Source organism: Oncorhynchus masou, chromosome 6, assembly GCF_036934945.1.
Source record: "Oncorhynchus masou masou isolate Uvic2021 chromosome 6, UVic_Omas_1.1, whole genome shotgun sequence".
Lineage (NCBI taxonomy): Eukaryota > Metazoa > Chordata > Actinopteri > Salmoniformes > Salmonidae > Oncorhynchus > Oncorhynchus masou.
The window spans coordinates 77,566,238-77,589,003 of NC_088217.1; the positions used below are offsets into that span (position 1 = coordinate 77,566,238).

A 22,766-nucleotide genomic window follows, 5' to 3' on the forward strand; every position below is an offset into this window, starting at 1 on the left:
ACTGTGTAAACAGTATGACCAATACGAACTGTTGGAAGAGGTCAAAAAGTGTATAATGGAAGTGAGACATGCCAATGAAATGACCAAAAAAATTTTTCAAATTTTTTGTTTGCACTTAAAATCTAAAAAGAATCTGTTTAGCAGAGGATGGTTTCGATCCATCGACCTCTGGGTTATGGGCCCAGCACGCTTCCGCTGCGCCACTCTGCTCTCAGCCACTTAAGAAAAGACTAGAACTCACAATCCATGGCTTAGGAGGCCAGTGTCTTAGGCCACTGGGGTACTGTGTAAACAGTATGACCAATACGAACTGTTGGAAGAGGTCAAAAAAATGTCTAATGGAACTGAGACATGCCCATGAAATGACAAATTTAAAAATAAAAAATTGTTTGCACTTAAAATCTAAAAAGAATCTGTTTAGCAGAGTATGGTTTCGATCCATCGACCTCTGGGTTATGGGCCCAGCACGCTTCCGCTGCACCACTCTGCTCTCAGCCACTTAAGAAAAGACTAGAACTCACAATCCATGGCTTAGGAGGCCAGTGTCTTAGGCCACTGGGGTACTGTGTAAACAGCATGACCTATACGAACTGTTGGAAGAGGTAAAAAAATATATATATTGACAATGAGACATGACCATGAAACGACACATTTTTTATTTTTTTTGTTTGCACTTTAAATCTAAAAAGAAAGTGTATAGCAGAGGATGGTTTCCATCCATCGACCTCTTTGTTATGGGCCCAGCACGCTTCCGCTGCGCCACTCTTCTCTCAGACACTTAAGAAAAGACTAGAACTCTCAATCCATGGCTTAGGAGGCCAGTGTATTAGGCCACTGGGGTACTGTGTAAACAGTATGACCAATACGAACTGTTGGAAGAGGTCAAAAAAATGTCTAATGGAACTGAGACATGCACATGAAACGACACATTTTGTAAATTTTTTGTTTGCACTTAAAATCTGAAAAGAAACTGTTTAGCAGAGGATGGTTTCCATCCATCGACCTCTGGGTTATGGGCCCAGCACGCTTCCGCTGTGCCACTCTGCTCTCAGCCACTTAAAAAAAGACTAGAACTCACAATCCATGGCTTAGGAGGCCAGTGTCTTAGGCCACTGGGGTACTGTGTAAACAGTATGGCCAATACGAACTGTTGGAAGAGTTCAAAAAAGTGTATAATGGAACTGAGACATGCCAATGAAATGACAAATTAAAAAAAAAAATATTTGCACTTAAAATCTAAAAAGAAACTGTTTAGCAGAGGATGGTTTCGATCCATCGACCTCTGGGGGCCAGCATGCTTCCGCTGCACCACTCTACTCTCTGCCACTTAAGAAAAGACTAGAACTCACAATCCATGGCTTAGGAGGCCAGTGTCTTAGGTCACTGGGGTACTGTGTAAACAGTATGACCTATACGAACTGTTGGAAGAGGTAAAAAAACATGTATATTGGCAATGAGACATGCCCATGAAACGACACATTTTTTAAATTTTTTTGTTTGCACTTTAAATCTAAAAAGAAAGTGTTTAGCAGAGGATGGTTTCCATCCATCGACCTCTGGGTTATGGGCCCAGCACGCTTCCGCTGCGCCACTCTGCTCTCAGCCACTTAAGAAAAGACTAGAACTCACAATCCATGGCTTAGGAGGCCAGTGTCTTAGGCCACTGGGGTACTGTGTAAACAGTATGACCAATACGAACTGTTGGAAGAGGTCAAAAAAATGTCTAATGGAACTGAGACATGCCCATGAAAAGACACATTTTTTAAATGTTTTGTTTGCACTTAAAATCTAAAAAGAATCTGTTTAGCAGAGGATGGTTTCGATCCATCGACCTCTGGGTTATGGGCCCAGCACGCTTCCGCTGTGCCACTCTGCTCTCAGCCACTTAAGAAAAGACTAGAACTCACAATCCATGGCTTAGGAGGCCAGTGTCTTAGGCCACTGGGGTACTGTGTAAACAGTATGACCTATACGAACTGTTGGAAGAGGTAAAAAAAATGTCTAATGGAACTGAGACATGCCCATGAAACGACACATTTTTTATTTTTTTTGTTTGCACTTTAAATCTAAAAAGAAAGTGTATAGCAGAGGATGGTTTCCATCCATCGACCTCTTTGTTATGGGTCCAGCACGCTTCCTCTGCGCCACTCTTCTCTCAGACACTTAAGAAAAGACTAGAACTCTCAATCCATGGCTTAGGAGGCCAGTGTCTTAGGCCACTGGGGTACTGTGTAAACAGTATGACCAATACGAACTGTTGGAAGAGGTCAAAAAAGTGTATAATGGAACTGAGACATGCCAATGAAATGACAAATAAAAAAAAAAAATTGTTTGCACTTAAAATCTAAAACGAAACTGTTTAGCAGAGGATGGTCTCGATCCATCGACCTCTGGGTTATGGGCCTAGCACGCTTCCGCTGTGCCTCTCTGCTCTCAGCCACTTTAGAATAGACTAGAACTCACAATCCATGGCTTAGGAGGCCAGTGTCTTAGGCCACTGGGGTAATGTGTAAACAGTATGACCTATACGAACTGTTGGAAGAGGTAATAAAAATGTATATTGGCACTGAGACATGCCCATGAAACGACACATTTTTTTAAAATTTTGTTCGCACTTAAAATCTAAAAAGAAACTGTTTAGCAGAGGATGGTTTCGATCCATCGACCTCTGGGTTATGGGCCCAGCATGCTTCCGCTGCGCCACTCTGCTCTCAGCCACTTAAGAAAAGACTAGAACTCACAATCCATGGCTTAGGAGGCCAGTGTCTTAGGCCACTGGGGTACTGTGTAAACAGTATGACCTATACGAACTGTTGGAAGAGGTTAAAAAAATGTATATTGGCAATGAGACATGGCCATGAAACGACACATTTTTAAATTTTTTTGTTTGCACTTAAAATCTGAAAAGATACTGTTTAGCAGAGGATGGTTTCCATCCATCGACCTCTGGGCCCAGCACGCTTCCGCTGCGCCACTCTGCTCTCAGCCACTTAAGAAAAGACTAGAACTCACAATCCATGGCTTAGGAGGCCAGTGTCTTAGGCCACTGGGGTACTGTGTAAACAGTATGACCAATACGAACTGTTGGAAGAGGTCAAAAAAATGTCTAATGGAACTGAGACATGCCCATGAAATGACAAATTTTTTAAAAAATTTTTTTGTTTGCACTTAAAATCTAAAAAGAATCTGTTTAGCAGAGGATGGTTTCGATCCATCGACCTCTGGGTTATGGGCCCAGCACGTTTCCGCTGTGCCACTCTGCTCTCAGCCACTTCAGAAAAGACTAGAACTCGCAATCCATGGCTTAGGAGGCCAGTGTCTTAGGCCACTGGGGTACTGTGTAAACAGTATGACCTATACGAACTGTGGGAAGAGGTAAAAAAAAATGTATATTGGCAATGAGACATGCCCATGAAACGACACATTTTTTAATTTTTTTGTTTGCACTTTAAATCTAAAAAGAAAGTGTATAGCAGAGAATGGTTTCCATCCATCGACCTCTTTGTTATGGGCCTAGCACGCTTCCGCTCTGCCTCTCTGCTCTCAGCCACTTTAGAATAGACTAGAACTCACAATCCATGGCTTAGGAGGCAAGTGGCTTAGGCCACTGGGGTACTGTGTCAACAGTATGACCTATACGAACTGTTGGAAGTGGAAAAAAAATGTAAATTGGCACTGAGACATGCCCATGAAACGACACATTTTGTTCGCACTTAAAATCTAAAAAGAAACTGTTTAGCAGAGGATGGTTTCGATCCATGAGGCCCAGCACGCTTCCGCTGCACCACTCTGCTCTCAGCCACTTAAGAAAAGACTAGAACTCACAATCCATGGCTTAGGAGGCCAGTGTCTTAGGCCACTGGGGTACTGTGTAAACAGTATGACCTATACGAACTGTTGGAAGAGGTCAAAAAAATGTATATTGGCAATGAGACATGACCATGAAACGACACATTTTTTAAATTTTTTGTTTGCACTTAAAATCTAAAAAGAATCTGTTTAGCAGAGGATGGTTTCCATCCATCGACCTCTGGGTTATGGGCCCAGCACGCTTCCGCTGCGCCACTCTGCTCTCAGCCACTTAAGAAAAGACTAGAACTCACAATCCATGGCTTAGGAGGCCAGTGTCTTAGGCCACTGGGGTACTGTGTAAACAGTATGACCAATACGAACTGTTGGAAGAGGTCAAAAAAATGTATAATGGAACTGAGACATGCCAATGAAATGACAAATTAAAAAAAAAAAATTGTTTGCACTTAAAATCTAAAAAGAATGTTTAGCAGAGGATGGTTCTCGATCCATCACCTCTGGGTTGTGGGCCTAGCACGCTTCCGCTGTGCCACTCTGCTTCCATCCACCCCAGATGGGACTTGAACCCACAATCCCTGGCTTAGGAGGCCAGTGCCTTATCCATTAGGCCACTGGGGCACTGTTTACCTACTGCAAACAGTACGAACTGATAGAAGCAGTAAAAACAATGTGTACTGGATAGCACTGAGAGACGCAAATGAAATTTAGCTTTCTCATTTCTGTTTGCTTTTCATTTTTAAAAAGAAGATGTTTAGCAGCGGATGGTTTCGATCCATTGACCTCTGGGTTATGGGCCCAGCACGCTTCCGCTGCGCCACTCTGCTCTCAGCCACTTAAGGAAAGACTAGAACTCACAATCCATGGCTTAGGAGGCCAGTGTATTAGGCCACTGGGGTACAGTGTAAACAGTATGACCTATACGAACTGTTGGAAGAGGTCAAAAAAATGTCTAATGGAACTGAGACATGCCCATGAAAAGACACATTTTTTAATTTTTTTGTTTGCACTTAAAATCTAAAAAGAATCTGTTTAGCAGAGGATGGTTTCGATCCATTGACCTCTGGGTTATGGGCCCAGCACGCTTCCGCTGCGCCACTCTGCTCTCAGCCACTTAAGAAAAGACTAGAACTCTCAATCCATGGCTTAGGAGGCCAGTGTCTTAGGCCACTGGGGTACTGTGTAAACAGTATGACCTATACGAACTGTTGGAAGAGGTCAAAAAAATGTCTAATGGAACTGAGACATGCCCATGAAACGACACATTTTTTAATTTTTTTGTTTGCACTTAAAATCTAAAAAGAATCTGTTTAGCAGAGGATGGTTTCGATCCATTGACCTCTGGGTTATGGGCCCAGCACGCTTCCGCTGCGCCACTCTGCTCTCAGCCACTTAAGGAAAGACTAGAACTCACAATCCATGGCTTAGGAGGCCAGTGTCTTAGGCCACTGGGGTACTGTGTAAACAGTATGACCAATACGAACTTTTGGAAGAGTTCAAAAAAGTGTATAATGGAACTGAGACATGCCAATGAAATGACCAAAAAAATAATAAATCAAATAAATAATTATAATTGTTTACACTTAAAATCTAAAAAGAATCTGTTTTAGCAGAGGATGGTTTCGATCCATCGACCTCTGGGTTATGGGCCCAGCACGCTTCCGCTGCGCCACTCTTCTCTCAGGCACTTAAGAAAAGACTAGAACTCTCAATCCATGGCTTAGGAGGCCAGTGTCTTAGGCCACTGGGGTACTGTGTAAACAGTATGACCAATACGAACTGTTGGAAGAGGTCAAAAAAATGTCTAATGGAACTGAGACATGCCCATGAAATGACAAATAAAAAATTTTTGTTTGCACTTAAAATCTAAAAAGAATCTGTTTAGCAGAGGATGGTTTCGATCCATCGACCTCTGGGTTATGGGCCCAGCACGCTTCCGCTGCGCCACTCTGCTCTCAGCCACTTAAGAAAAGACTAGAACTCACAATCCATGGCTTAGGAGGCCAGTGTCTTAGGCCACTGGGGTACTGTGTAAACAGCATGACCTATACGAACTGTTGGAAGAGGTAAAAAAATGTATATTGGCAATGAGACATGACCAAGAAACGACACATTTTTTAATTTTTTTGTTTGCACTTTAAATCTAAAAAGAAAGTGTATAGCAGAGGATGGTTTCCATCCATCGACCTCTTTGTTATGGGCCCAGCACGCTTCCGCTGCGCCACTCTGCTCTCAGCCACTTAAGAAAAGACTAGAACTCACAATCCATGGCTTAGGAGGCCAGTGTCTTAGGCCACTGGGGTACTGTGTAAACAGTATGACCTATACGAACTGTTGGAAGAGGTCAAAAAAATGTCTAATGGAACTGAGACATGCCCATGAAATGACAAATTTTTTAAATGTTTTGTTTGCACTTAAAATCTAAAGTGAATCTGTTTAGCAGAGGATGGTTTCGATCCATCGACCTCTGGGTTATGGGCCCAGCACGCTTCCGCTGCGCCACTCTGCTCTCAGCCACTTAAGAAAAGACTAGAACTCACAATCCATGGCTTAGGAGGCCAGTGTCTTAGGCCACTGGGGTACTGTGTAAACAGTATGACCTATACGAACTGTTGGAAGAGGTTAAAAAAATGTATATATGGCAATGAGACATGGCCATGAAATGACACATTTTTTAAATTTTTTGTTTGCACTTAAAATCTGAAAAGAAACTGTTTAGCAGAGGATGGTTTCTATCCATCGACCTCTGGGTTATGGGCCCAGCACGCTTCCGCTGCGCCACTCTTCTCTCAGACACTTAAGAAAAGACTAGAACTCTCAATCCATGGCTTAGGAGGCCAGTGTCTTAGGCCACTGGGGTACTGTGTAAACAGTATGACCAATACGAACTGTTGGAAGAGGTCAAAAAAGTGTATAATGGAACTGAGACATGCCAATGAAATGACAAATTTTTTATTTTTTTTGTTTGCACTTTAAATCTAAAAAGAAAGTGTATAGCAGAGGATGGTTTCCATCCATCGACCTCTGGGTTATGGGCCCAGCACGCTTCCGCTGCGCCACTCTTCTCTCAGCCCTTAAGAAAAGACTAGAACTCACAATCCATGGCTTAGGAGGCCAGTGTCTTAGGCCACTGGGGTACTGTGTAAACAGTATGACCAATACGAACTGTTGGAAGAGGTCAAAAAAATGTCTAATGGAACTGAGACATGCCATGAAATGACAAATTTTTTAAAAAAATTGTTTGCACTTAAAATCTAAAAAGAATCTGTTTAGCAGAGGATGGTTTCGATCCATCGACCTCTGGGTTATGGGCCCAGCACGCTTCCGCTGCGCCACTCTGCTCTCAGCCACTTAAGAAAAGACTAGAACTCACAATCCATGGCTTAGGAGGCCAGTGTCTTAGGCCACTGGGGTACTGTGTAAACAGTATGACCAATGCGAACTGTTGGAAGAGGTCAAAAAAGTGTATTATGGAACTGAGACATGCCAATGAAAAGAAAATGTTTAGCATAGAATGGTCTCGATCGATCAACCTCTGGGTTATGGGCCCAGCACGCTTCCGCTGTGCCACTCCGCTTCCATCCACCCCAGATGGGACTTGAACCCACAATCCCTGGCTTAGGAGGCCAGTGCCTTATCCATTAGGCCACTGGGGCACTGTTTACCTACTGCAAACAGTACGAACTGATAGAAGCAGTAAAAACAATGTGTACTGGATAGCACTGAGAGACGCAAATGAAATTTAGCTTTCTCATTTCTGTTTGCTTTTCATTTTTAAAAAGAAGATGTTTAGCAGCGGATGGTTCCATCCATCGACCTCTGGGTTATGGGCCCAGCACGCTTCCGCTGCGCCACTCTGCTCTCAGCCACTTAAGAAAAGACTAGAACTCACAATCCATGGCTTAGGAGGCCAGTGTCTTAGGCCACTGGGGTACTGTGTAAACAGTATGACCAATACGAACTGTTGGAAGAGGTCAAAAAAGTGTATAATGGAACTGAGACATGCCCATGAAACGACACATTTTTTAAATTTTTTGTTTGCTCTTAAAATCTAAAAAGAATCTGTTTAGCAGAGGATGGTTTCGATCCATCGACCTCTGGGTTAAGGGCCCAGCACGCTTCCGCTGCGCCACTCTGCTCTCAGCCACTTAAGAAAAGACTAGAACTCACAATCCATGGCTTAGGAGGCCAGTGTCTTAGGCCACTGGGGTACTGTGTAAACAGCATGACCTATACGAACTGTTGGAAGAGGTTAAAAAAATGTATATTGGCAATGAGACATGACCATGAAACGACACATTTTTTAAATTTTTTTTTTTGCACTTTAAATCTAAAAAGAAAGTGTATAGCAGAGGATGGTTTCCATCCATCGACCTCTTTGTTATGGGCCCAGCACGCTTCCGCTGCGCCACTCTTCTCTCAGACACTTAAGAAAAGACTAGAACTCTCAATCCATGGCTTAGGAGGCCAGTGTCTTAGGCCACTGGGGTACTGTGTAAACAGTATGACCAATACGAACTGTTGGAAGAGGTCAAAAAAGTGTATAATGGAACTGAGACATGCCAATGAAATGACAAATTAAAAAAAAAAATTGTTTGCACTTAAAATCTAAAAAGAATCTGTTTAGCAGAGGATGGTTTCGATCCATCGACCTCTGGGTTATGGGCCCAGCACGCTTCCGCTGCGCCACTCTGCTCTCAGCCACTTAAGAAAAGACTAGAACTCACAATCCATGGCTTAGGAGGCCAGTGTCTTAGGCCACTGGGGTACTGTGTAAACAGTATGACCTATACGAACTGTTGGAAGAGGTCAAAAAAATGTCTAATGGAACTGAGACATGCCCATGAAACGACACATTTTTTAAATTTTTTGTTTGCACTTAAAATCTAAAAAGAATCTGTTTAGCAGAGGATGGTTTCGATCCATCGACCTCTGGGTTATGGGCCCAGCACGCTTCCGCTGCGCCACTCTGCTCTCAGCCACTTAAGAAAAGACTAGAACTCACAATCCATGGCTTAGGAGGCCAGTGTCTTAGGCCACTGGGGTACTGTGTAAACAGTATGACCTATACGAACTGTTGGAAGAGGTCAAAAAAATGTCTAATGGAACTGAGACATGCCCATGAAACGACACATTTTTTAAATTTTTTGTTTGCACTTAAAATCTAAAAAGAATCTGTTTAGCAGAGGATGGTTTCGATCCATCGACCTCTGGGTTATGGGCCCAGCACGCTTCCGCTGCGCCACTCTGCTCTCAGCCACTTAAGAAAAGACTAGAACTCACAATCCATGGCTTAGGAGGCCAGTGTCTTAGGCCACTGGGGTACTGTGTAAACAGTATGACCTATACGAACTGTTGGAAGAGGTAAAAAAAATGTATATTGGCACTGAGACATGACCATGAAACGACACATTTTTTATTTTTTTTGTTTGCACTTTAAATCTAAAAAGAAAGTGTATAGCAGAGGATGGTTTCCATCCATCGACCTCTTTGTTATGGGCCCAGCACGCTTCCGCTGCGCCACTCTGCTCTCAGCCACTTAAGAAAAGACTAGAACTCACAATCCATGGCTTAGGAGGCCAGTGTCTTAGGCCACTGGGGTACTGTGTAAACAGTATGACCTATACGAACTGTTGGAAGAGGTCAAAAAAATGTCTAATGGAACTGAGACATGCCCATGAAACGACACATTTTTTAAATTTTTTGTTTGCACTTAAAATCTAAAAAGAATCTGTTTAGCAGAGGATGGTTTCGATCCATCGACCTCTGGGTTATGGGCCCAGCACGCTTCCGCTGCGCCACTCTGCTCTCAGCCACTTAAGAAAAGACTAGAACTCACATTCCATGGCTTAGGAGGCCAGTGTCTTAGGCCACTGGGGTACTGTGTAAACAGTATGACCTATACGAACTGTTGGAAGAGGTTAAAAAAATGTATATTGGCAATGAGACATGGCCATGAAACGACACATTTTTTAAATTTTTTGTTTGCACTTAAAATCTGAAAAGAAACTGTTTAGCAGAGGATGGTTTCGATCCATCGACCTCTGGGTTATGGGCCCAGCACGCTTCCGCTGCGCCACTCTTCTCTCAGCCACTTAAGAAAAGACTAGAACTCACAATCCATGGCTTAGGAGGCCAGTGTCTTAGGCCACTGGGGTACTGTGTAAACAGTATGACCAATACGAACTGTTGGAAGAGGTCAAAAAAGTGTATAATGGAACTGAGACATGCCAATGAAATGACAAATTAAAAAAAAATTTTTTTGTTTGCACTTAAAATCTAAAAAGAATCTGTTTAGCAGAGGATGGTTTCGATCCATCGACCTCTGGGTTATGGGCCCAGCACGCTTCCGCTGCGCCACTCTGCTCTCAGCCACTTAAGAAAAGACTAGAACTCACAATCCATGGCTTAGGAGGCCAGTGTCTTAGGCCACTGGGGTACTGTGTAAACAGTATGACCAATACGAACTGTTGGAAGAGGTCAAAAAAATGTCTAATGGAACTGAGACATGCCCATGAAATGACAAATTTTTTAAAAAATTGTTTGCACTTAAAATCTAAAAAGAATCTGTTTAGCAGAGGATGGTTTCGATCCATCGACCTCTGGGTTATGGGCCCAGCACGCTTCCGCTGCGCCACTCTGCTCTCAGCCACTTAAGAAAAGACTAGAACTCACAATCCATGGCTTAGGAGGCCAGTGTCTTAGGCCACTGGGGTACTGTGTAAACAGTATGACCATACGAACTGTTGGAAGAGGTCAAAAAAATGTATAATGGAACTGAGACATGCCAATGAAATGACAAATTTTTTAAAAAAAATTGTTTGCACTTAAAATCTAAAAAGAAACTGTTTAGCAGAGAATGGTCTCGATCGATCAAGCACGCTTCCACCACTCCACTTCCATCCACCCCAGATGGGACTTGAACCCACAATCCCTGGCTTAGGAGGCCAGTGCCTTATCCATTAGGCCACTGGGGCACTGTTTACCTACTGCAAACAGTACGAACTGATAGAAGCAGTAAAAACAATGTGTACTGGATAGCACTGAGAGACGCAAATGAAATTTAGCTTTCTCATTTCTGTTTGCTTTTCATTTTTAAAAAGAAGATGTTTAGCAGAGGATGGTTCCATCCATCGACCTCTGGGTTATGGGCCCAGCACGCTTCCGCTGCGCCACTCTGCTCTCAGCCACTTAAGAAAAGACTAGAACTCACAATCCATGGCTTAGGAGGCCAGTGTCTTAGGCCACTGGGGTACTGTGTAAACAGTATGACCTATACGAACTGTTGGAAGAGGTCAAAAAAATGTCTAATGGAACTGAGACATGCCCATGAAACGACACATTTAAAAAATTTTTGTTTGCACTTAAAATCTAAAAAGAATCTGTTTAGCAGAGGATGGTTTCGATCCATCGACCTCTGGGTTATGGGCCCAGCACGCTTCCGCTGCGCCACTCTGCTCTCAGCCACTTAAGAAAGACTAGAACTCACAATCCATGGCTTAGGAGGCCAGTGTCTTAGGCCACTGGGGTACTGTGTAAACAGTATGACCTATACGAACTGTTGGAAGAGGTTAAAAAAATGTATATTGGCAATGAGACATGACCATGAAACGACACATTTTTTAAATTTTTTTGTTTGCACTTTAAATCTAAAAAGAAAGTGTATAGCAGAGGATGGTTTCCATCCATCGACCTCTTTGTTATGGGCCCAGCACGCTTCCGCTGCGCCACTCTTCTCTCAGACACTTAAGAAAAGACTAGAACTCTCAATCCATGGCTTAGGAGGCCAGTGTCTTAGGCCACTGGGGTACTGTGTAAACAGTATGACCAATACGAACTGTTGGAAGAGGTCAAAAAAATGTATAATGGAACTGAGACATGCCAATGAAATGACAAATTAAAAAAAAAAAATTGTTTGCACTTAAAATCTAAAAAGAATCTGTTTAGCAGAGGATGGTTTCGATCCATCGACCTCTGGGTTATGGGCCCAGCACGCTTCCGCTGCGCCACTCTGCTCTCAGCCACTTAAGAAAAGACTAGAACTCACAATCCATGGCTTAGGAGGCCAGTGTCTTAGGCCACTGGGGTACTGTGTAAACAGTATGACCTATACGAACTGTTGGAAGAGGTCAAAAAAATGTCTAACGGAACTGAGACATGCCCATGAAATGACACATTTTTTAAATATTTTGTTTGCACTTGAAATCTAAAAACAATCTGTTTAGCAGAGGATGGTTTCGATCCATCGACCTCTGGGTTATGGGCCCAGCACGCTTCCGCTGCGCCACTCTGCTCTCAGCCACTTAAGAAAAGACTAGAACTCACAATCCATGGCTTAGGAGGCCAGTGTCTTAGGCCACTGGGGTACTGTGTAAACAGTATGACCTATACGAACTGTTGGAAGAGGTTAAAAAAATGTATATTGGCAATGAGACATGACCATGAAACGACACATTTTTTAAATTTTTTTTGTTTGCACTTTAAATCTAAAAAGAAAGTGTATAGCAGAGGATGGTTTCCATCCATCGACCTCTTTGTTATGGGCCCAGCACGCTTCCGCTGCGCCACTCTTCTCTCAGACACTTAAGAAAAGACTAGAACTCTCAATCCATGGCTTAGGAGGCCAGTGTCTTAGGCCACTGGGGTACTGTGTAAACAGTATGACCAATACGAACTGTTGGAAGAGGTCAAAAAAGTGTATAATGGAACTGAGACATGCCAATGAAATGACAAATAAAATAAAAAAAAAAATTGTTTGCACTTAAAATCTAAAAAGAATCTGTTTAGCAGAGGATGGTTTCGATCCATCGACCTCTGGGTTATGGGCCCAGCACGCTTCCGCTGCGCCACTCTGCTCTCAGCCACTTAAGAAAAGACTAGAACTCACAATCCATGGCTTAGGAGGCCAGTGTCTTAGGCCACTGGGGTACTGTGTAAACAGTATGACCTATACGAACTGTTGGAAGAGGTCAAAAAAATGTCTAATGGAACTGAGACATGCCCATGAAACGACACATTTTTTAAATTTTTTGTTTGCACTTAAAATCTAAAAAGAATCTGTTTAGCAGAGGATGGTTTCGATCCATCGACCTCTGGGTTATGGGCCCAGCACGCTTCCGCTGCGCCACTCTGCTCTCAGCCACTTAAGAAAAGACTAGAACTCACAATCCATGGCTTAGGAGGCCAGTGTCTTAGGCCACTGGGGTACTGTGTAAACAGTATGACCTATACGAACTGTTGGAAGAGGTTAAAAAAAATGTATATTGGCAATGAGACATGACCATGAAACCACACATTTTTTATTTTTTTGTTTGCACTTTAAATCTAAAAAGAAAGTGTATAGCAGAGGATGGTTTCCATCCATCGACCTCTTTGTTATGGGCCGAGCACGCTTCCGCTGCGCCACTCTTCTCTCAGACACTTAAGAAAAGACTAGAACTCTCAATCCATGGCTTAGGAGGCCAGTGTCTTAGGCCACTGGGGTACTGTGTAAACAGTATGACCAATACGAACTGTTGGAAGAGGTCAAAAAAGTGTATAATGGAACTGAGACATGCCAATGAAATGACAAATTAAAAAAAAAAATTGTTTGCACTTAAAATCTAAAAAGAATCTGTTTAGCAGAGGATGGTTTCGATCCATCGACCTCTGGGTTATGGGCCCAGCACGCTTCCGCTGCGCCACTCTGCTCTCAGCCACTTAAGAAAAGACTAGAACTCACAATCCATGGCTTAGGAGGCCAGTGTCTTAGGCCACTGGGGTACTGTGTAAACAGTATGACCTATACGAACTGTTGGAAGAGGTCAAAAAAATGTCTAATGGAACTGAGACATGCCCATGAAACGACACATTTTTTAAATTTTTTGTTTGCACTTGAAATCTAAAAAGAATCTGTTTAGCAGAGGATGGTTTCGATACCATCAACCTCTGGGTTATGGGCCCAGCACGCTTCCGCTGCGCCACTCTGCTCTCAGCCACTTAAGAAAAGACTAGAACTCACAATCCATGGCTTAGGAGGCCAGTGTCTTAGGCCACTGGGGTACTGTGTAAACAGTATGACCTATACGAACTGTTGGAAGAGGTAAAAAAATATGTATATTGGCAATGAGACATGACCATGAAACGACACATTTTTTAAATTTTTTGTTTGCACTTAAAATCTGAAAAGAAACTGTTTAGCAGAGGATGGTTTTCATCCATCGACCTCTTTGTTATGGGCCCAGCACGCTTCCGCTGCGCCACTCTTCTCTCAGACACTTAAGAAAAGACTAGAACTCTCAATCCATGGCTTAGGAGGCCAGTGTCTTAGGCCACTGGGGTTCTTTGTAAACAGTATGACCAATACGAACTGTTGGAAGAGGTCAAAAAAATGTATAATGGAACTGAGACATGCCAATGAAATGACAAATAATTGTTTGCACTTAAAAAAAAGAAACTGTTTAAAGAGAAAATCAACCTTGTTTGCACTTAAAATCTAAAAATCCCTGAATCTGTTTAGCAGAGGATGGTTTCTGATCCATCGAAATGAAATTTAGCTTTCTGGTTTGTTATTTTTAAAAAAAAGGGCCCATGGTTCATCCATCGACCTCTGGGTTATGGGCCCAGCACGCTTCCGCTGCGCCACTCTGCTCTCAGCCACTTAAGAAAAGACTAGAACTCACAATCCATGGCTTAGGAGGCCAGTGTCTTAGGCCACTGGGGTACTGTGTAAACAGTATGACCTATACGAACTGTTGGAAGAGGTCAAAAAAATGTCTAATGGAACTGAGACATGCCCATGAAACGACACATTTTTTAAATTTTTTGTTTGCACTTGAAATCTAAAAAGAATCTGTTTAGCAGAGGATGGTTTCGATCCATCGACCTCTGGGTTATGGGCCCAGCACGCTTCCGCTGCGCCACTCTTCTCTCAGACACTTAAGAAAAGACTAGAACTCTCAATCCATGGCTTAGGAGGCCAGTGTCTTAGGCCACTGGGGTACTGTGTAAACAGTATGACCAATACGAACTGTTGGAAGAGGTCAAAAAAGTGTATAATGGAACTGAGACATGCCAATGAAATGACAAAAAAAAAAAAAATTGCTTGCACTTAAAATCTAAAAAGGAACTGTTTAGCAGAGGATGGTTTCGATCCATCGACCTCTGGGTTATGGGCCCAGCACGCTTCCGCTGCGCCACTCTGCTCTCAGCCACTTAAGAAAAGACTAGAACTCACAATCCATGGCTTAGGAGGCCAGTGTTTTAGGCCACTGGGGTACTGTGTAAACAGTATGACCTATACGAACTGTTGGAAGAGGTCAAAAAAATGTCTAATGGAACTGAGACATGCCCATGAAACGACACATTTTTTAAATTTTTTGTTTGCACTTAAAATCTGAAAAGAATCTGTTTAGCAGAGGATGGTTTCGATCCATCGACCTCTGGGTTATGGGCCCAGCACGCTTCCGCTGCGCCACTCTGCTCTCAGCCACTTAAGAAAAGACTAGAACTCACAATCCATGGCTTAGGAGGCCAGTGTCTTAGGCCACTGGGGTACTGTGTAAACAGTATGACCTATACGAACTGTTGGAAGAGGTAAAAAAATGTATATTGGGCAATGAGACATGACCATGAAACGACACATTTTTTAATTTTTTTGTTTGCACTTTAAATCTAAAAAGAAAGTGTATAGCAGAGGATGGTTTCCATCCATCGACCTCTTTGTTATGGGCCCAGCACGCTTCCGCTGCGCCACTCTTCTCTCAGACACTTAAGAAAAGACTAGAACTCTCAATCCATGGCTTAGGAGGCCAGTGTCTTAGGCCACTGGGGTACTGTGTAAACAGTATGACCAATACGAACTGTTGGAAGAGGTCAAAAAAATGTCTAATGGAACTGAGACATGCCAATGAAATGACAAATTAAAAAAAAAAATTGTTTGCACTTAAAATCTAAAAAGAATCTGTTTAGCAGAGGATGGTTTCGATCCATCGACCTCTGGGTTATGGGCCCAGCACGCTTCCGCTGCGCCACTCTGCTCTCAGCCACTTAAGAAAAGACTAGAACTCACAATCCATGGCTTAGGAGGCCAGTGTCTTAGGCCACTGGGGTACTGTGTAAACAGTATGACCTATACGAACTGTTGGAAGAGGTCAAAAAAATGTCTAATGGAACTGAGACATGCCCATGAAACGACACATTTTTTAAATTTTTTGTTTGCACTTAAAATCTAAAAAGAATCTGTTTAGCAGAGGATGGTTTCGATCCATCGACCTCTGGGTTATGGGCCCAGCACGCTTCCGCTGCGCCACTCTGCTCTCAGCCACTTAAGAAAAGACTAGAACTCACAATCCATGGCTTAGGAGGCCAGTGTCTTAGGCCACTGGGGTACTGTGTAAACAGTATGACCTATACGAACTGTTGGAAGAGGTCAAAAAAATGTATATATGGCAATGAGACATGCCCATGAAACGACACATTTTTTAAAATTTTTTGTTTGCACTTTAAATCTAAAAAGAAAGTGTATAGCAGAGGATGGTTTCGAGCCATCGACCTCTGTGTTATGGGCCCAGCACGCTTCCGCTGCGCCACTCTGCTCTCAGCCGCTTAAGAAAAGACTAGAACTCACAATCCATGGCTTAGGAGGCCAGTGTCTTAGGCCACTGGGGTACTGTGTAAACAGCATGACCTATACGAACTGTTGGAAGAGGTTAAAAAAAATGTATATTGGCAATGAGACATGACCATGAAAGGACAAATTTTTTAAATTTTTTTTGTTTGCACTTTAAATCTAAAAAGAAAGTGTATAGCAGAGGATGGTTTCCATCCATCGACCTCTTTGTTATGGGCCCAGCACGCTTCCGCTGCGCCACTCTTCTCTCAGACACTTAAGAAAAGACTAGAACTCTCAATCCATGGCTTAGGAGGCCAGTGTCTTAGGCCACTGGGGTACTGTGTAAACAGTATGACCAATACGAACTGTTGGAAGAGGTCAAAAAAGTGTATAATGGAACTGAGACATGCCAATGAAATGACAAATTAAAAAAAAAAATTGTTTGCACTTAAAATCTAAAAAGAATCTGTTTAGCAGAGGATGGTTTCGATCCATCGACCTCTGGGTTATGGGCCCAGCACGCTTCCGCTGCGCCACTCTGCTCTCAGCCACTTAAGAAAAGACTAGAACTCACAATCCATGGCTTAGGAGGCCAGTGTCTTAGGCCACTGGGGTACTGTGTAAACAGTATGACCTATACGAACTGTTGGAAGAGGTCAAAAAAATGTCTAATGGAACTGAGACATGCCCATGAAACGACACATTTTTTAAATTTTTTGTTTGCACTTAAAATCTAAAAAGAATCTGTTTAGCAGAGGATGGTTTCGATCCATCGACCTCTGGGTTATGGGCCCAGCACGCTTCCGCTGCGCCACTCTGCTCTCAGCCACTTAAGAAAAGACTAGAACTCACAATCCATGGCTTAGGAGGCCAGTGTCTTAGGCCACTGGGGTACTGTGTAAACAGTATGACCTATACGAACTGTTGGAAGAGGTCAAAAAAATGTCTAATGGAACTGAGACATGCCCATGAAACGACACATTTTTTAAATTTTTTGTTTGCACTTAAAATCTAAAAAGAATCTGTTTAGCAGAGGATGGTTTTGAGCCATTGACCTCTGGGTTATGGGCCCAGCAAGCTTCCGCTGCGCCACTCTGCTCTCAGCCACTTAAGAAAAGACTAGAACTCACAATCCATGGCTTAGGAGCCAGTGTCTTAGGCCACTGGGGTACTGTGTAAACAGTATGACCTATACGAACTGTTGGAAGAGGTCAAAAAAATGTCTAATGGAACTGAGACATGCCCATGAAACGACACATTTTTTAAATTTTTTGTTTTCACTTAAAATCTAAAAAGAATCTGTTTAGCAGAGGATGGTTTCGATCCATCGACCTCTGGGTTATGGGCCCAGCACGCTTCCGCTGCGCCACTCTGCTCTCAGCCACTTAAGAAAAGACTAGAACTCACAATCCATGGCTTAGGAGGCCAGTGTCTTAGGCCACTGGGGTACTGTGTAAACAGTATGACCTATACGAACTGTTGGAAGAGGTTAAAAAAAATGTATATTGGCAATGAGACATGGCCATGAAACGACACATTTTTTAAATTTTTTGTTTGCACTTAAAATCTGAAAAGAAACTGTTTAGCAGAGGATGGTTTTCATCCATCGACCTCTGGGTTATGGGCCCAGCACGCTTCCGCTGCGCCACTCTGCTCTCAGCCACTTAAGAAAAGACTAGAACTCACAATCCATGGCTTAGGAGGCCAGTGTCTTAGGCCACTGGGGTACTGTGTAAACAGTATGACCAATACGAACTGTTGGAAGAGGTCAAAAAAGTGTATAATGGAACTGAGACATGCCAATGAAATGACAAATTTTTTAAAAAAAAAATTGTTTGCACTTAAAATCTAAAAAGAATCTGTTTAGCAGAGGATGGTTTCGATCCATCGACCTCTGGGTTATGGGCCCAGCACGCTTCCGCTGCGCCACTCTGCTCTCAGCCACTTAAGAAAAGACTAGAACTCACAATCCATGGCTTAGGAGGCCAGTGTCTTAGGCCACTGGGGTACTGTGTAAACAGTATGACCTATACGAACTGTTGGAAGAGGTCAAAAAAATGTCTAATGGAACTGAGACATGCCCATGAAATGACACATTTTTTAAATTTTTTGTTTGCACTTAAAATCTAAAAAGAATCTGTTTAGCAGAGGATGGTTTCGATCCATCGACCTCTGGGTTATGGGCCCAGCACGCTTCCGCTGCGCCACTCTGCTCTCAGCCACTTAAGAAAAGACTAGAACTCACAATCCATGGCTTAGGAGGCCAGTGTCTTAGGCCACTGGGGTACTGTGTAAACAGCATGACCTATACGAACTGTTGGAAGAGGTAAAAAAATATATATATTGGCAATGAGACATGACCATGAAACGACACATTTTTTAAATTTTTTTGTTTGCACTTTAAATCTAAAAAGAAAGTGTATAGCAGAGGATGGTTTCCATCCATCGACCTCTTTGTTATGGGCCCAGCACGCTTCCGCTGTGCCACTCTTCTCTCAGACACTTAAGAAAAGACTAGAACTCTCAATCCATGGCTTAGGAGGCCAGTGTCTTAGGCCACTGGGGTACTGTGTAAACAGTATGACCAATGCGAACTGTTGGAAGAGGTCAAAAAAGTGTATTATGGAACTGAGACATGCCAATGAAAAGAAAATGTTTAGCATAGAATGGTCTCGATCGATCAACCTCTGGGTTATGGGCCCAGCACGCTTCCGCTGTGCCACTCCGCTTCCATCCACCCCAGATGGGACTTGAACCCACAATCCCTGGCTTAAGGCCAATCCATTAGGCCACTTGTTTACCTACTGCAAACAGTTAAAATCTAAAAACAATGAATCACTGTTTTAGATTTCTGTTTGATTTTTAAAAAGGATGTTTAGCAGCGGATGGTTCCATCCATCGACCTCTGGGTTATGGGCCCAGCACGCTTCCGCTGCGCCACTCTGCTCTCAGCCACTTAAGAAAAGACTAGAACTCACAATCCATGGCTTAGGAGGCCAGTGTCTTAGGCCACTGGGGTACTGTGTAAACAGTATGACCTATACGAACTGTTGGAAGAGGTCAAAAAAATGTCTAATGGAACTGAGACATGCCCATGAAACGACACATTTTTTAAATTTTTTGTTTGCACTTAAAATCTAAAAAGAATCTGTTTAGCAGAGGATGGTTTCGATCCATCGACCTCTGGGTTATGGGCCCAGCACGCTTCCGCTGCGCCACTCTGCTCTCAGCCACTTAAGAAAAGACTAGAACTCACAATCCATGGCTTAGGAGGCCAGTGTCTTAGGCCACTGGGGTACTGTGTAAACAGTATGGCCTATACGAACTGTTGGAAGAGGTTAAAAAAAATGTATATGGCAATGAGACATGCCCATGAAACGACACATTTTTTAAATTTTTTGTTTGCTCTTAAAATCTAAAAAGAATCGTTTTAGCAGAGGATGGTTTCCATCCATCGACCTCTTTGTTAAGGGCCCAGCACGCTTCCGCTGCGCCACTCTTCTCTCAGACACTTAAGAAAAGACTAGAACTCTCAATCCATGGCTTAGGAGGCCAGTGTCTTAGGCCACTGGGGTACTGTGTAAACAGTATGACCAATACGAACTGTTGGAAGAGGTCAAAAAAATGTCTAATGGAACTGAGACATGCCAATGAAATGACAAATTAAAAAAAAAAATTGTTTGCACTTAAAATCTAAAAAGAATCTGTTTAGCAGAGGATGGTTTCGATCCATCGACCTCTGGGTTATGGGCCCAGCACGCTTCCGCTGCGCCACTCTGCTCTCAGCCACTTAAGAAAAGACTAGAACTCACAATCCATGGCTTAGGAGGCCAGTGTCTTAGGCCACTGGGGTACTGTGTAAACAGTATGACCTATACGAACTGTTGGAAGAGGTCAAAAAAATGTCTAATGGAACTGAGACATGCCCATGAAACGACACATTTTTTAAATTTTTTGTTTGCACTTAAAATCTAAAAAGAATCTGTTTAGCAGAGGATGGTTTCGATCCATCGACCTCTGGGTTATGGGCCCAGCACGCTTCCGCTGCGCCACTCTGCTCTCAGCCACTTAAGAAAAGACTAGAACTCACAATCCATGGCTTAGGAGGCCAGTGTCTTAGGCCACTGGGGTACTGTGTAAACAGTATGACCTATACGAACTGTTGGAAGAGGTTAAAAAAAATGTATATTGGCAATGAGACATGACCATGAAACGACACATTTTTTAAATTTTTTGTTTGCACTTTAAATCTAAAAAGAAAGTGTTTAGCAGAGGATGGTTTCCATCCATCGACCTCTTTGTTATGGGCCCAGCACGCTTCCGCTGCGCCACTCTTCTCTCAGACACTTAAGAAAAGACTAGAACTCTCAATCCATGGCTTAGGAGGCCAGTGTCTTAGGCCACTGGGGTACTGTGTAAACAGTATGACCAATACGAACTGTTGGAAGAGGTCAAAAAAATGTATAATGGAACTGAGACATGCCAATGAAATGACAAATTTAAAAAAAAAAAATTGTTTGCACTTAAAATCTAAAGAATCTGTTTAGCAGAGGATGGTTTCGATCCATCGACCTCTGGGTTATGGGCCCAGCACGCTTCCGCTGCGCCACTCTGCTCTCAGCCACTTAAGAAAAGACTAGAACTCACAATCCATGGCTTAGGAGGCCAGTGTCTTAGGCCACTGGGGTACTGTGTAAACAGTATGACCTATACGAACTGTTGGAAGAGGTCAAAAAAATGTCTAATGGAACTGAGACATGCCCATGAAACGACACATTTTTTAAATTTTTTGTTTGCACTTAAAATCTAAAAAGAATCTGTTTAGCAGAGGATGGTTTCGATCCATCGACCTCTGGGTTATGGGCCCAGCACGCTTCCGCTGCGCCACTCTGCTCTCAGCACTTAAGAAAAGACTAGAACTCACAATCCATGGCTTAGGAGGCCAGTGTCTTAGGCCACTGGGGTACTGTGTAAACAGTATGACCAATACGAACTGTTGGAAGAGGTCAAAAAAATGTATAATGGAACTGAGACATGCCAATGAAATGACAAATTTTTTAAAAAAAAATTGTTTGCACTTAAAATCTAAAAAGAATCTGTTTAGCAGAGGATGGTTTCGATCCATCGACCTCTGGGTTATGGGCCCAGCACGCTTCCGCTGCGCCACTCTGCTCTCAGCCACTTAAGAAAAGACTAGAACTCACAATCCTTGGCTTAGGAGGCCAGTGTCTTAGGCCACTGGGGTACTGTGTAAACAGCATGACCTATACGAACTGTTGGAAGAGGTCAAAAAAATGTATATTGGCAATGAGACATGACCATGAAACGACACATTTTTTAAATTTTTTGTTTGCACTTGAAATCTAAAAAGAATCTGTTTAGCAGAGGATGGTTTCGATCCATCGACCTCTGGGTTATGGACCCAGCACGCTTCCGCTGTTCCACTCCACTTCCATCCACCCCAGATGGGAATTGAACCCACAATCCCTGGCTTAGGAGGCCAGTGCCTTATCCATTAGGCCACTGGGGCACTGTTTACCTACTGCAAACAGTACGAACTGATAGAAGCAGTAAAAACAATGTGTACTGGATAGCACTGAGAGACGCAAATGAAATTTAGCTTTCTCATTTCTGTTTGCTTTTCATTTTTAAAAAGAAGATGTTTAGCAGCGGATGGTTCCGATCCATCGACCTCTGGGTTATGGGCCCAGCACGCTTCCGCTGCGCCACTCTGCTCTCAGCCACTTAAGAAAAGACTAGAACTCACAATCCATGGCTTAGGAGGCCAGTGTCTTAGGCCACTGGGGTACTGTGTAAACAGTATGACCTATACGAACTGTTGGAAGAGGTCAAAAAAATGTCTAATGGAACTGAGACATGCCCATGAAACGACACATTTTTTAAATTTTTTGTTTGCACTTAAAATCTAAAAAGAATCTGTTTAGCAGAGGATGGTTTCGATCCATCGACCTCTGGGTTATGGGCCCAGCACGCTTCCGCTGCGCCACTCTGCTCTCAGCCACTTAAGAAAAGACTAGAACTCACAATCCATGGCTTAGGAGGCCAGTGTCTTAGGCCACTGGGGTACTGTGTAAACAGTGTGACCTATACGAACTGTTGGAAGAGGTTAAAAAAAATGTATATTGGCAATGAGACATGACCATGAAACGACACATTTTTTAAATTTTTTTGTTTGCACTTTAAATCTAAAAAGAAAGTGTATAGCAGAGGATGGTTTCGATCCATCGACCTCTTTGTTATGGGCCCAGCACGCTTCCGCTGCGCCACTCTTCTCTCAGACACTTAAGAAAAGACTAGAACTCTCAATCCATGGCTTAGGAGGCCAGTGTCTTAGGCCACTGGGGTA

At 43.0% G+C, this 22,766-nt stretch overlaps 4 non-coding genes across 4 annotated transcripts; all 4 read right to left on the minus strand.

Annotated features, from left to right (window-relative positions):
• Positions 1–4,355: 4,355 nt before the first annotated feature.
• Positions 4,356–4,428, minus strand: trnar-ccu (transfer RNA arginine (anticodon CCU)). The gene has a single exon. It is a non-coding gene; the product is annotated as a tRNA-Arg (tRNA).
• A 2,962-nt stretch (positions 4,429–7,390) lies between these two features.
• Positions 7,391–7,463, minus strand: trnar-ccu (transfer RNA arginine (anticodon CCU)). Its single transcript has one exon. It is a non-coding gene; the product is annotated as a tRNA-Arg (tRNA).
• A 3,248-nt stretch (positions 7,464–10,711) lies between these two features.
• trnar-ccu (transfer RNA arginine (anticodon CCU)) lies at positions 10,712–10,784 on the minus strand. Its single transcript has one exon. It is a non-coding gene; the product is annotated as a tRNA-Arg (tRNA).
• An 11,072-nt stretch (positions 10,785–21,856) lies between these two features.
• Positions 21,857–21,929, minus strand: trnar-ccu (transfer RNA arginine (anticodon CCU)). Its single transcript has one exon. It is a non-coding gene; the product is annotated as a tRNA-Arg (tRNA).
• Between the last annotated feature and the right edge of the window lie 837 nt (positions 21,930–22,766).